Consider the following 13,943-nt stretch of genomic DNA (forward strand, 5'->3'; position numbering starts at 1 on the left):
TTATAAGAAATAGCTTTCATAATACATAAAAATAAACTCATTTACTTTTGCAACTGCCATGTAAATTTAAAAAATTCAGAAAATTATTTCATTTTTGAAATAAATGCGAGTGAAATTCTTGAAATTTCTCTTAAGCCTGTGTTATGCAGAAACAAATCCATGGTAAAAATTTCATCTTACTATCAGCATCTGCAGAATCTATCAGAAAATATACCTTTATTTCAAGAGGGGGGGACGGGATCCAGGGTTGTTGAAAAAGGCCTATAAATACTTTTCTTTCGCTCCGAATTCATGACCCAAATAAGATATTACTTTAATAATGTTGTTCTCTGATATCAAGAATTATTATAATGGTCCATTTTTTTTAAAAAAAGGGTGAAACCTAAATTCGAAGTTAACATTTTGTGCCAATCGTATAGTCTGAGCGCATTTTCCAACGGACCAAGACACTCACCATAGAAATTGCAAATGCTTACTATACGGTAGTTTTTGACAAACAGTCGCCGCAGAATAAGAATTTTTTAAAGTTTGATTTCCGACAGGAATGATATTTATTTTGAAAAGAGGTTTTTATAATAACGCTTGAAATTGTAGAGCAACGACTTTTTTTGTATGTGTGTGTGTGAATTCGAAATGTTAAAAAAAAGTCTTTTAAGAGTCGTTTTACAAATAACCAAAGTTTTTCGATTTTGTTGATATATTTATTTATTTTTATTTTTTTATTTTATTTATTTATTTGAAAAAAATTGCTGACATGGATTTGAAAGTTTTATCTGCTGTTTCCTGTTGTACAGCACTTGTATAAGCTAAATACTCAAAATTGTAAAAAATTTCTAAAATATTTTTTTATGGCCACAATTTTTTTAACAAATACTTCTAACCTAATGAATCTATCTCAACATTCAACAACGCATTTTATCGGTCTTATTAATGCCTATAGATTTTTAGTTAAATATCTGAAAATCTTTTTTTTTTTTTTTTACATTCAAAGTAACATTTGATTGGATTAAATGCTTAAGATGGCATGAGTGCTGAGTAAGAAGGTCATCAAAAAATGTTGGGGGCGTGCAGGTCAAGATAAGTTTGAGAATGCAAAGAACTATTATATTGATTGAAATGCAAAAGATTTTATAGCACTGCGTATTCATTATTTTGTATCATTCACTGTCGGAACTTCCGATGTTTATTTTTTTTCGGTATTACTATATATTATGACACACACACGTTTAACGTTGAAACAAACCCTGACGATGGAAAACAAAGCACTTGTTGATTTTCTTCTACACTGGGCACACACTTCTACTCTAAAACTCGATCCAATCCTCGTCCTTTCTGGGCGAGTTAAAAGCAAATCCTTTTCAAATTGACCGCATCTCTATGCCACCTTCCCGGGAATGAAATTCGCCGATGGAAGTTAAATGACCGCCCGGGAAATCATCAGCGGAGTCAGCTATCGGAAAGGCGGTGCCGGAGCGCAAATGCCCCTTCCGGTAATCAAGGATTGATGGCTTCCTGACTATGCCCAATATCCCGCCCACCGGCACGGGGGGGGGGGAAGCAACTCGCTCTCTGTCACCAGGAGAGACTTATTTTCTTGGCAATTTATAGAGAAAGGGAGGAATTGGCGTTGCTCAGAAAAAAAAAAAAAAAGAGGGTGGGATCAGCACGCGAATCCGAGCTTTTCTGACACACGGGCATTTATGATGCTTATTTGGTTGTTCTTCCACTTAAAATGAAACAATCCTCAACTCAAAATAGGAATGCTGATTATTAAAACGGAAGTATGTTCTAATTTGTATTAACCATTACGCTGTTTTTATGCTGAGATAATAGCAAGAGAGTCAATCCAAATCTTTCAAAGACTAGAAATGTTTTTTCTTTAGATAACAAAATAAATAACGAATTTAAATTTCAAAACTATTTTTAAAAAAATAGAAAAGGATGAATGGATTACAATAGGATTACTTTATGTATTTTAAATCTTGTCTCTTTTCGGCCAAAAATCTATCGACTCTTTTCGAGTGAAAACCTTCCAACTCTGACTTCAGTGCATACTATTGACATAAATAAAGCAAAATAAACAAAAATATTTCATTTATTATTAAAGAAATATTATTTTAAATTTCACTGAAATTTCGATAAAACACATAATTTTATCAAAATCGAAGATATAAATAATTCGCCTCGAAAAATTATGTTTTCTCATAAAGGTATCAAATAATTTTTTAAATTGCAGGTATAATGATGATGTATCTTGAGAATTGGGCACATTTTTACAAAGATAAGCTAAGGATATTAGTAGACTTTCCGACTTCACCATTATTTTATTTATTTACCAGCCGTCTTTGGCGAACATTTGGCAACGGAGATATTGTTTATATTTAATTCAAGTTAAATCACTTAGATATATTTTCCTGTTTATGATTCTGGCGATTTGTCAGGTATCAAAACCACGTTTATTTGATTGGGCCTGCCCATACTCTGTCCATTGAGTGCATGAACCTTTCTTGTGAAGACTAGTCCTTCCTTTTCTATAGAAAATGCAGTTCCTTCACTGTTGTAATGTCACTGTTTCATTTGTCTTGTATAAGCTGTACAAATATAAATAAATATTTTCTTTTTTAACTTTCAACAATGGAAGAAAATACCGCGACTCAATATTTAATGAAGCATTGAAAACACTTTGAATTTGGGTGCAACAATTTAATCTGTTTAAAATTGAGCAAAAAAATCTTTAAAAAATTTCCAAAACTCAGAAAAAAAATTAGAACTACTATCGAATTAGTACTATTTAAAAACAATGTTTTCAATTTTAAGATGATGTAAAATTTATATACAAGTATATACGAACCATGCTTTGTAGCTCCAGGTCAAGTGCCCTGACCTGAAGAGCGCCAAAGCACACTGACTGACACACATACACACACGCTCGTCTTCATCATTAGCAGAGATAATCTGCTTTTTCACAAATAATAGGAAGTGGGAAATTTGCGTACTCGGAGTAGATAGTTTAAATCCTAAAACATTTCTAAACACTTTCTTCGAATATATTTCAGCATTTAAAAACTTGGATATTATAACCTTAAAATATCATGGTTTAACTCTTAACTCATAAAACAACGCACTGCCGAGATTCCCCTTGAATTTACTACTAATTCCATTCCCTGCCGAGTGCGGAAACTCGAATTGTAAGTACACTTCCGGACGAAAATCCGTCATTGTGACGTCATACGGCGAATCACTGACCCGTTTTTCATTAGAAGCGCAGCATGCGGTCGCTGACGCGTTGACATATTGAGTAATACGCGAGGGTACCTTTGCGACTAATCCACGATTTCGGACCCTCACCCTTACAAGCGAACACGTGCGGCTCCAGGTGTGGTCACATATCAATTTAACAGAAGGGACGGCCCGACTAATAGCGATCGCACGCAGCATGAGTTTGTTGGATATTTTCCCAGCCTTCCCTTTGACTCGGCCCGCTCTTCACCTCCAGCACCGATCCTTTATTGAGACATCAGATAGCTGCATTGTCACAGAGAACGGGCAGTTCCTGGCATCAAGAAGTCTCGTTTTCACGTGACATGTTGCATCAACTAAGCAATGACCGATCTGTATTAAAAAGATTGTTAATACTTTATTTGTGGTTATATTGTATTTTCCATCGATGCGTTTCTAGGCAATGCTTTGTTCAAGAAAAATTGTCTTTCAAGGCTTTTTGAAAATTGTCCGCTCATGACAATTTCTGTTGCTAAAAGTGTTCATTACCTCGTTTTCAAACACATTTTTCACGCATTCTTAAGAAGCAGAAAAATATATACACGCATAGGATGATCCGCAATTTAGTTTAGTTAAATTTTATTAACAGCCCGTATTAAAACAACACGTGGGCTGGTTTGGAACGAATCTCGTAATTTTGACAGTGAACATTAGATTTTTACGAGGACCATCTAAGAGCCTGCATCCTCCTATAAACACCACTGGCAGAGCATCGAATCCTGGACATATTTTAAAGATTCACTAATTCCACACATATGGTGGATTTATCGCTGTGTGCCATCCCGTCTCTGAAAACCTGCGATCTCCTTAGAGACAGCGGAAGCCAAGACTTTCGAGGGCCAAAATTCTGCCAAGGAATACAAATAAAAGCAAAATTATTTTAATTATGTTAATTGATAACTATAATGCTGAAACTTTAAATGAAGACAATTTTATTCTTTATTTTTTTACATATCGAAACTGTCGATTTTATACAAACTTTGGAATCCCAGAGATTTACTAAGCGAAGTAAAGTTTCATCAACCTCGTTCTTACGCCTAAAGTCTAAGGGTTTCGTAAAGAAAAAAACGAACTGATAGCAAATTCTCGCCATTGGTAATCTGTCATTTGCGCCGATTTAGTGAGCTCATGTTAATTATTCTACAAATGTGTGTGTGTGTGTGTGTGTGTGTGTGTGTGTGTGTGCGTGCGTGTGCATGTGCACTTGGGTGTTTCCATATGACGCTAAATTCTGATCTTATAAAATTTATTTTTCAACTGTCAAATCAAAATGGGATTGTAAAAAATATATATTATCAAACATTTTATTTTTATTGCTGATAATTTAATTAGTAATTTTAAAACTCCATTCAGTACAATCTTTAGTATCTGGTTCATTGTTTATAGATACAAAGAAGATGTAGTCTTTGAAATTTTGTATCGGTTTTCCACACAAAAAAAGAAGTTTTATTTATGAAAGTGAAGTTCGCTACTACATACAATAAAAAAATAAGCTGAACTAAAGTATCCAACTGAAAAAGAAAGAAGATTGGTGATTAACTATTGTTATACACTCTACGAGTTCATTAAAAAAATTAATAATATATTAATCAATAATAGAATAATTAACTTAAAATTAATAATAGAATGATTAATTTAAAATTAATAATAGAATGATTAAGAAATTTTCCTATTTATGAATGAAAATCTCAAATATTTAGAAAGAAAACATGGTTTATTATTCCTATGGTTTATTCCTATTATTCTTTGATCTATTTGAATAACTGTCTGTTTTCCCATGGATCTAATATTAAATATTTTCAATAAAATAATTTGTTAAAAATTTCAAGAAGCTTCTCAAATCGCTGTGACGTTAAAATGTTTTTTAATGAATCATCGTGGGGGAAAAAAACTGAAATTTCGTTTGTTTTACTCAGGGCAATCAATCATCTGTCATTCGTTTAACCGGCAGATGTTGCAAGCGAGCGCGCAAAGTTCTCCTGCTGAGCAAGATGACAGAAGCAGCTCGTGGCATCAAGCTTCATAACCGGCTCATCTATTAGCAAGCCACGTTGTCTAAACGGACTCGTTATACATTACTGATCTGCGAAGTGATTTGTTTACTTTCATAATTGTTGGAATCAAGAGAATATCATCTTTGAAAATTACTTGTAACTCAAACAAATTTTTTTGAGGAAAAAAAAAATTGTACTGTGTTTTATTTTTTCTCATTGAATTCAAGTCTTCAACAGCATTTCCAAGAAGGAAACTAATTGCAATGCTTACCTTCAAACAGAGAAGAAATTCCCTGAAACCGTCCTCTAGTTAGTTAAGAAAGTCCCCTTTCTGTGCGTAAAGTGTGATTTTTTACTTTGTGTACTTAGCACCCGTTATGAAACGTAATATTGGTATTACAAGGTGCTTGAGCTTATATTCTTCTCTCCAGTGCTTTATCTATATCAGCGTAATTATTCGTGATTAGAGATATAACTCACCTTTTACCAACGCCTAGTGGATCACCAAGACCATTCGATCACGAATAGCAACATTTTCATTTTTGAAACCTAGATTATGTCACCGCTGCTCTTGTTAAAGAGAAAGAGATACTATTCGTAAAATTAATTCAACAAATAAACTGCAATAACTCGAATCTTTTGATTAAGTACCTTCTAAATTACCATAATCGAAGCGTGATTTTCCTAACTCAATGTCTCGAATGCTTTAAACAGTCTCACTCTCCTAATTCTTCCATTCTTATTCATTGCAAATTGAAATAAACAAAGGATATTGCAATGAATTGCAATTAAATATTCTCACTTAGTAGGCGTAGTACACGGTGCTATTGCATTCATTTTAACTGTGAGGTAAAAGGGTATGAATGCCTGAATATTCAAAATGATAGACTTGTTCATAAATTATTTGTTAACTAAAAAAAAATAAAAGCTGTAGTTGTTATATAACTTTAATTTTTTTAACTATTGTTTATTTGAATGGTTATCTAGTTCATTTAGACGTGTTAATTTATTTGGTGGACATTTTTATACTATATACTTATTCTATTTAAATTGCATTTATATCCAATATGGAAAATTCTGGCAAAAGCTCTTACGTCAGTCGAATTTTTTGCAAATTTTAAAATAATTTGTAAATTATAATATGATAAATAATTTGTTAACATTGATATAATAAATTGCAAATATTAATATAATTTAAAAAATAATTTGTAAATTTTTTTACTTAGCAATTTTTTGCCAGAATCCTTTTGATTCTGAAAATTGAATTCAGTTCATGAGAAAGGTTTGTCATAATTAATTACACTTATTAGCAGAAATGTAAAATGCTTAATGGTAGATGTTTATAAGAAGTATATTTTTATTAATACCTAAATTCTGGTCAAAATTCTTTAAAAATTATACTAGTACGATAGCATTTCTTTAGCGCTAGATTACGACAGAAATTGCAACAGTATAAAATAGAAACGTGTTCTACTTTCGATGAAATACGCATCTGCGCATAAAAATGAGTTATGAATATTTATTTTTTGTTTTATGTCGTTATAAAATAATGTTATTTTACTCTTATAATATTAAGATTTCGTAATTTATTGTTTTTCTGTATTAACAATTAGCATTAAAAAGTTAAATTTTAAGAAATAATTGTATTTTAAATACATATTTATCAATTAAAAGAGCTATTTAAATGAAAAACGCAGACATTTTTCTAATAAATTCAGTAAATTATAGGAAAAATTTATGTGAAGAGTGAGAAACGTTAACAGAGATAGTAATTTTGTGATGTTCATGAAATTCTACTCGTATTTTTAGATTGTATTTTCAATTTCAAACTTTAAGAAACGGCATTTCGGACCTTGTTAGAACTTTAATCCTTTGTGTTATAAGCCATTTGGTTGAAATCGACGAGAAAAGATTTGCTATTTTGCACCTAAAAGAAAAGACCTTTTAGATAATAACATTACATCCAAATCTTACGAATTTGAAAGAATGTAAACAAAAACTTCATTCTTCGCTTCGTTAGCCCTAGATCTCTGGTGAAAGCTTGCATCAATACGAGTTGTTTATACTGTATCAACCAAAAGGATAGCTTCCACTTCTTTGTAAATCTCAAAACAAATGGGTTTATTTACATATAATCTATATAGATGTAGATAGGGATACAGATATATTATATGTCATCATACTTTTTCTTAAAATTATATTGAGTTTGGGTTTATGATAATTTAGATAGATCGCTACTTCTCGATATATTTCATTGAATATTGTATTATAATAGTTATCTGGTTTATAACAGTTATTTTCTTCAATGATCTCTCAATCCCATTTAAGGAAAAAAATTATTTAAAATAAAAACCCTCTTGAAAACATGAACATAAGACATTGATTATATTGTTTAAACTTTTTTCTTTTAATTGATAGATATTGTTTTATTTAAATGCCGGGAATAAGAAGCTGTTTCACCATTCATGGTTTATTACAAATCGAACCTATGCAGAATTTATAACATTAGCTTCGTTTAAGAAGAGAATTCCTGATTTTGAGAAAGAGCGAGAATTAGCCCAGCTTTCTTTAGTGAGTGGATTATTAAAAAGAATAGGCAGTGAGAATGGATGATGACTTCTTAACGGGAAATGTTTTCTGTTCGCCATGTTTAATAAAAATGGCAGAAAATAAACTGAATTACTTTGTTTATTTTTCCCAGTTTCATATTATATGCATTTTTAGCTTTTTAGCTTATGATTCCGCTAACTCTCTTCCAAACATTCATTGTTAAATTTATTTTTTAATTTTCTTTAAATTTTATTTTTAACTTTATTTTTAATTTCAAATTATTAAATTATGTATTTACACTCTAAAGAAATGGATAAAATCTCCTAATATTTTCAAAAAGATAAAAATAATCCCCCTCCCTCCCTTTTTGTATACGAATTATATAAAGAGAAAGTGTCGCATTAGAACTAGAGATTTTAACGTTTCTAGTTTTCTCTCATCTGAAAATCACGATTTTGGCAAAATTTAAATTTAAATTTGTGAAAACGATAATTCAAAATCACTTAATAAAATGTGACATATGATCTCAACTCTAAAATTATACATTTCTAACCAATTTTGAACGAAACACATTCGTAAGAAATCTAGCTATCTGTCTGTCCGAGTATAAGTTAACTCGGTACTCCAAAATGACAAGATAAATAAAATTTAGTACACTGTTTTAGCATCTAAAATAATGTCTTTTTATTAAAATTTGAATCAAATCCGTCGAAAAGTTTTTCATTTGTTGGTCTATATTTTAATTGTATTGGAATAAATTAATCATAATTCAAAACTGCAATGATTTAATAAATGAAATTTCACATGTGATCTTATGATTATAATTCTACTTCTATGTCAAATATAGGGTTCAATCGTTCAGAAGAAATGCGTCCAAAAGGCATATTCAGTTTTCTGAACTTGTCTATTAACCCACATGTCAGTTATTCACTAAAAATTTCATCAAAGATCGCAACTGTAGATAAAGTTTTTATTTAGCTGCATAATTTATTTAATAAAGAATTTTGAACCAAATCCGTTCAAGAAGTTGGCCGTTTGCATGTCGGTACTTTTGTGTGCATGTAAACGCCATAATTCAAAAAACTTAACAATTCAGGTAAATGAAATTTAGCCTGCAGTTTTAGAATTTAATGTGTAGTTCCTTATCAAACGTTGAACCAAATCTGCCCATCTTTCAGTCTTTACTTTCACATATTTCTAAATGAAATGTTTGAAATAAATGAAATTTAATATGCGATCTTGTGATTACAACTGAAGCTTTGTGCTAAATTTTTGTTTTTAATCTATATAAAAAAAAGATATACAAAATGCAAATTTGGTATTTCCTGTACTTGTGTAGTAAATGCAGGTCAGCGATTATTATTCCTAAGAAATTACAAGAGGTCACTAGCCAGAAAGCCCCATCATAAGCTGCCAGCATTCTGTGTTATGCCACAGAGCATTCTAATCTCCTCCGCGAGACTCCAAAAATAAAAACTGAGCCTTCATTAGACATCCGTATTTCAATTTTGCAATTTCAAATAAATAAATCTGACGAAATAATTGAAAAAAAATACTTTAAAAGGTAAATATTTAAAAGACCATCTTCAACAGAAAAGGCTATATTATTTTATAAATTTTCAAAATAATAATCTAATTTGTAGAAAGAAGTCATATGATGGTATGAGAAAATAGATAGCATAAATGTGTGCAAAGTACTTTTTTCATTTAAACTGGCACTCTATTTTTAACCTATTGTATTTAGCACTGTATTCAGCATAATGTATTTTATTTTTAACTAGTTATTTTTTTTTTTTTTTTTTACTTTCAAACAAATTTCAAGTAAACAAATTATTTATTATTTACAGGGTGTTCAAAAAGAATTATAACTAAAAGTTTTTAGTCATCAAAAGCTGGTCTTAAACTTGACATTGTAAATTTTTTAAATTCTTATCTTGAAGGAATATTAAAATATGAGCTCATTTTACAAACAGTGATTTGTCTTAGTTAAATAAGAAATCCTTGTGCTAATACTTTTATTTAATTTTAAATGGAAATTTCCTAAGTGTTCATATTTAAAGAATTCCACAATTACAAATTTTTCACAGATTTGAGCGCAAAAAAGGAATAAAACCTGTTGTTGTTTATAATGGCACTTGCCATGCACAAGCTCGCTGACGAAGTCGGCGATTTTAAGCCAAGGGAGCGTCTCTTGTTTTTAGTAGCGCCAACTAGGGCCAAGAGTACGCCTTAGCTACGCACACATCTCATTCGCTTGCACAACCCCTTTTTACAGGGGGGGGGGCACATTCACACATCTCACAGATAGAACGGAGGAAGAACAACCATGCCCGTACCGGGACTCGAACCCAGGACGCCCAGAACACGGGGAAGACCCCTATGCCAGGACGCCGGAGGAACAAAACCTAAATAGAAGTAGTAATGAAAAAAGTATTTTGCGCCTTTATCTTCAATTAAACGACGTCAGTTGCTTGAAAATGTTATCAGTTCCAAAAATATATTCTATACTCCATTTATTTGTAAAAATAAATAAATAAATATTTTATTTTTGGAGAATTTTTTACTTAACACTATTTTCTGAAAAAATGGACAAAAGATTTAATTCGCAGTCTCGAAATTAACAGAACATTAATAAAAATGTCTTATCAACCCATTTTTGTCGAAAATTTGTAAGTCATTGTGCTAAAATATTTATTCTGAGCAAAAGTATCACAGAATTGCGAAACATCATTTTTTTTTGTCGTCTAAATGATTTTGAGAGTTACTGTAAGCTGTAATTGAATAGCATTAATTACATATAAGCCAAATTGATTTGCATTAACTACATATTTTGTTGAGTAATAATGTCTAAATTAAAGTGATATATAATATTAGCTTCGAAGCAAGCCAAGACGGTTTTGTATTTCTAAGAAAAATTTAATTGAAATCTTTCGTAATTTTCTTAAATGAATAATAGCACTAAAATATCCTATTTATGTAATTAATATACAATTCAACATAGAACAGTCTTCGTAAAGTTGTGCTTTGCAAATAAAGTAAGTGTGCATCTAGGCCAAAAAGTCAGTAATTCGTTCTCAGATCTGAGAACGAATATGTCATGCATATAAAGACAAAGAGCTATTGGTTGATCATATAGAAAATTGCATTTATAAACTGTACACATAAAATTTAAAAAAAGTTTTATCGATACTATAAACCGTAAACATCTTTCTTCCCGCGTTAATGAAAACAGTTCATAAAACAAGAATATCTAGAAAATAACGTGGGTCATTCATTTGTACGTACAGTGTTAGAAGCGATTTCTGCATTGTTGAATCCATCGAAATTTGCATTTAACAGCTGTTAAAGAGTTGATGCCGAAATATCACTATTATTATTTCCTGTTTCGATAAAATTTTGTGCTTTTTATTTTCCTGCGCTTTTTGAGAATTTCTGTCAAGCATTAATCCTCTGTTGGAATTGGCTATGATATGGCCCATATTGAGTGCAACGATTTCTCTCTAAACAAGCTTTTAAAAAAATACCTATAATATCTTAATATTTAATTTTTATATCTTATCATAGATTTATACATAGACATATGGATTATAAGCATAAATTTCATTCATTTTGTACAGATTATTTTATTTCCAAAAGTTATATTTCAAGAAAATAACTAAAAGGAATTCAAGTATTACTATTCCTGTTTTGTTAATAATTGTTATCACTTATCATTTCTTGCTTCTTTTATTTATTAAAACATACGAAACACAGTACTAAATCAAGAGCAACTGCCTATTTATGAAATTATATTTTATTATTTTAATCTGTATCTTTAGAAAGAGTCATTTGTCCTACGAAAAGAAACTAATTTCCTAAATGATACAACCGGCTACTTATGAAGCAACAACTAAATTTTGGAACAACTCAGCATTTCAATTTCTTTGTGATGCTTTGCATGGAATGGAATGCCTCAGGGTTTGATTAAATGAACTAATCATGTATCTGCACCAATTACATTAAGCAAATTCCATTATGAAATCCTTAAGTTAGTCCTATTTCATTCGAGAAAGGTTGCAGACGGATTGATAAAGGTAAAAAAAATTCCGGTTTCTCAAACCTTACTCTTTTTACGAAAAAAGGCTTATTTGTAATAGTATTCTATTCTACAGGAAAGCAAAATAATTCGAAAGTCTAAGCAAACATAGAAATTAAAAATAAAATAATGTATGTACACAGAATGCACATTTCATTTATTTGATGATCGTTCCTAATTAAATAAAGGATAGGAACTCTTAAAGAATAATTATTAAATAAGAAACTTACAAATAATGGGGAAAATTTTCAAATTTATTTCTATTTTTGGGGAAAATATGATGACATTTTTGAATATGGTTATTATGGGCAGCCTTTTAATTACAAAATTCTACCCAACTAAAATCTGTGATCTTAAAAATCCTTTGTTTTAAAGAAGGAAATGAAAACTTTTCCGAACAAGGGGTTAAAATGGATAAAAACATACTGGCACGGAGTTACACCATGAGCGTTGAGATCTCTTTTTAACTGAATAACATACTTCTACAGATTTCAGTCAGCGGCGACGTAAGAAGTTGTAATAAAATCCCAAATCCTCATAAGCAGCTTGGCAAGAATAAATGAATAAAGTAAATGTTACTATTTCTCACTTGAGAAGAGACACGAGCGAACAGTTTATTTCCAATACCCCTTTCACGAATTCGAAATATAAATGGAAGCACACATATTTGAAGAAAAGGTTCCTAGGTATGAAAGAGAAGCATCAACTTAAATTAAAAATTTTGATGAAGTCTAGAATTTTGGGCATCTAATGTAGCAGCTGTATTTTTTTCAATCTTTTTTATGGTAAAGTATTTTAAAACAGCTATTTTTGTTTGAAAACAGCAATTAAGGACGAAGGCAAATAATAGAACAATGTGGGAAGCAATTATCAATTTTTGAAGAATTTTCAAGAATTGGAAAGTGTTTATTAGGCTTAATGGTTAGTATCAGATCATCTTTTTAATGCAATTAAAAGAATGTGTCGTGTCTGTTGCGACACAGAGGGTTAGTTGCATCATTAATGCGCTATTTTTCAATAATCAGGTCAATGAAGTAAGCCAGCATTTGTTCAGTGCATGAAGATTTAAAGGGATATTTTTTCATCTTTCCCCAGTTTGCGCCTGTGAATTCATTCTTTCTATTTATGTTCCTTTGACGATATGAGATAAATGTCAAATTATATTTCTTCCTTTAAATATAATTTTTAAAAAAATTCATTACATTTAACTTGGGTCCTGATTCCAGATAACTATGCATTGTAGGAAAAAAAAGGATAACAGTATTTTTATGAGATAGAAATTTAAAAAATCGCCTACTGCGGAAGTGATTTCGATAACTCAAGTATCGACCTTCTCTGTTACATAATTCTATCTTTGATTAAGTGCTAATACCTTTAAATATCTTTACTGATACAGAATCAATAAATTTTTAACTTATGGGAAAGAATTTTTTAAATTTTCGAGACTTAAGCAATTAAATAACTACCTAGCTTCTATGAAAATATTTCATTCTATTTAAATCAATTATTAAACTAAGATACTGGGACGTGTATTTCCTTCAAAGAAATAAATTTAAATCATTTATGCTGATTTTTTTTTAATTTGCGAAAATTCTTAAGCTTTTGGTAACAAACAAAATAGCCTTCAACAATTAAATTATGTGTCAGTTTTAAATTAGCTGCCATGATCATGCAACTGAAAAACTATAATATTCCTAAAAAAATTAACGAATTAATGATTAACAAATTTGTAATATTTTCTTCTTGGTAAATGAATGGAAATCGTGATGGAAATTGACTTCTTTGCATCTAAATAGATAAATAGTTCTAACGAACAGTAAATTTAGTTGTTAGAACACTGCTGAATTCATTAAAATTCAGGAATAGTTTAACACTTCATTTAGAAAAACCCACATAGCATTTTAGTAAGAGCCGTTTGTTGTTTTAAGAGACCATTTTTCAAATGCCAAAAAATGAATGAAACGACCATTAAAGTAATAATTTATTAATAATTTATCAAATTTTTATTATTATTGTTTCATGTAACCTATTCTGTACATTTTTAT

Source organism: Argiope bruennichi, chromosome 2 (assembly GCF_947563725.1).
Source record: "Argiope bruennichi chromosome 2, qqArgBrue1.1, whole genome shotgun sequence".
In the NCBI taxonomy this organism is placed as follows: domain Eukaryota; kingdom Metazoa; phylum Arthropoda; class Arachnida; order Araneae; family Araneidae; genus Argiope; species Argiope bruennichi.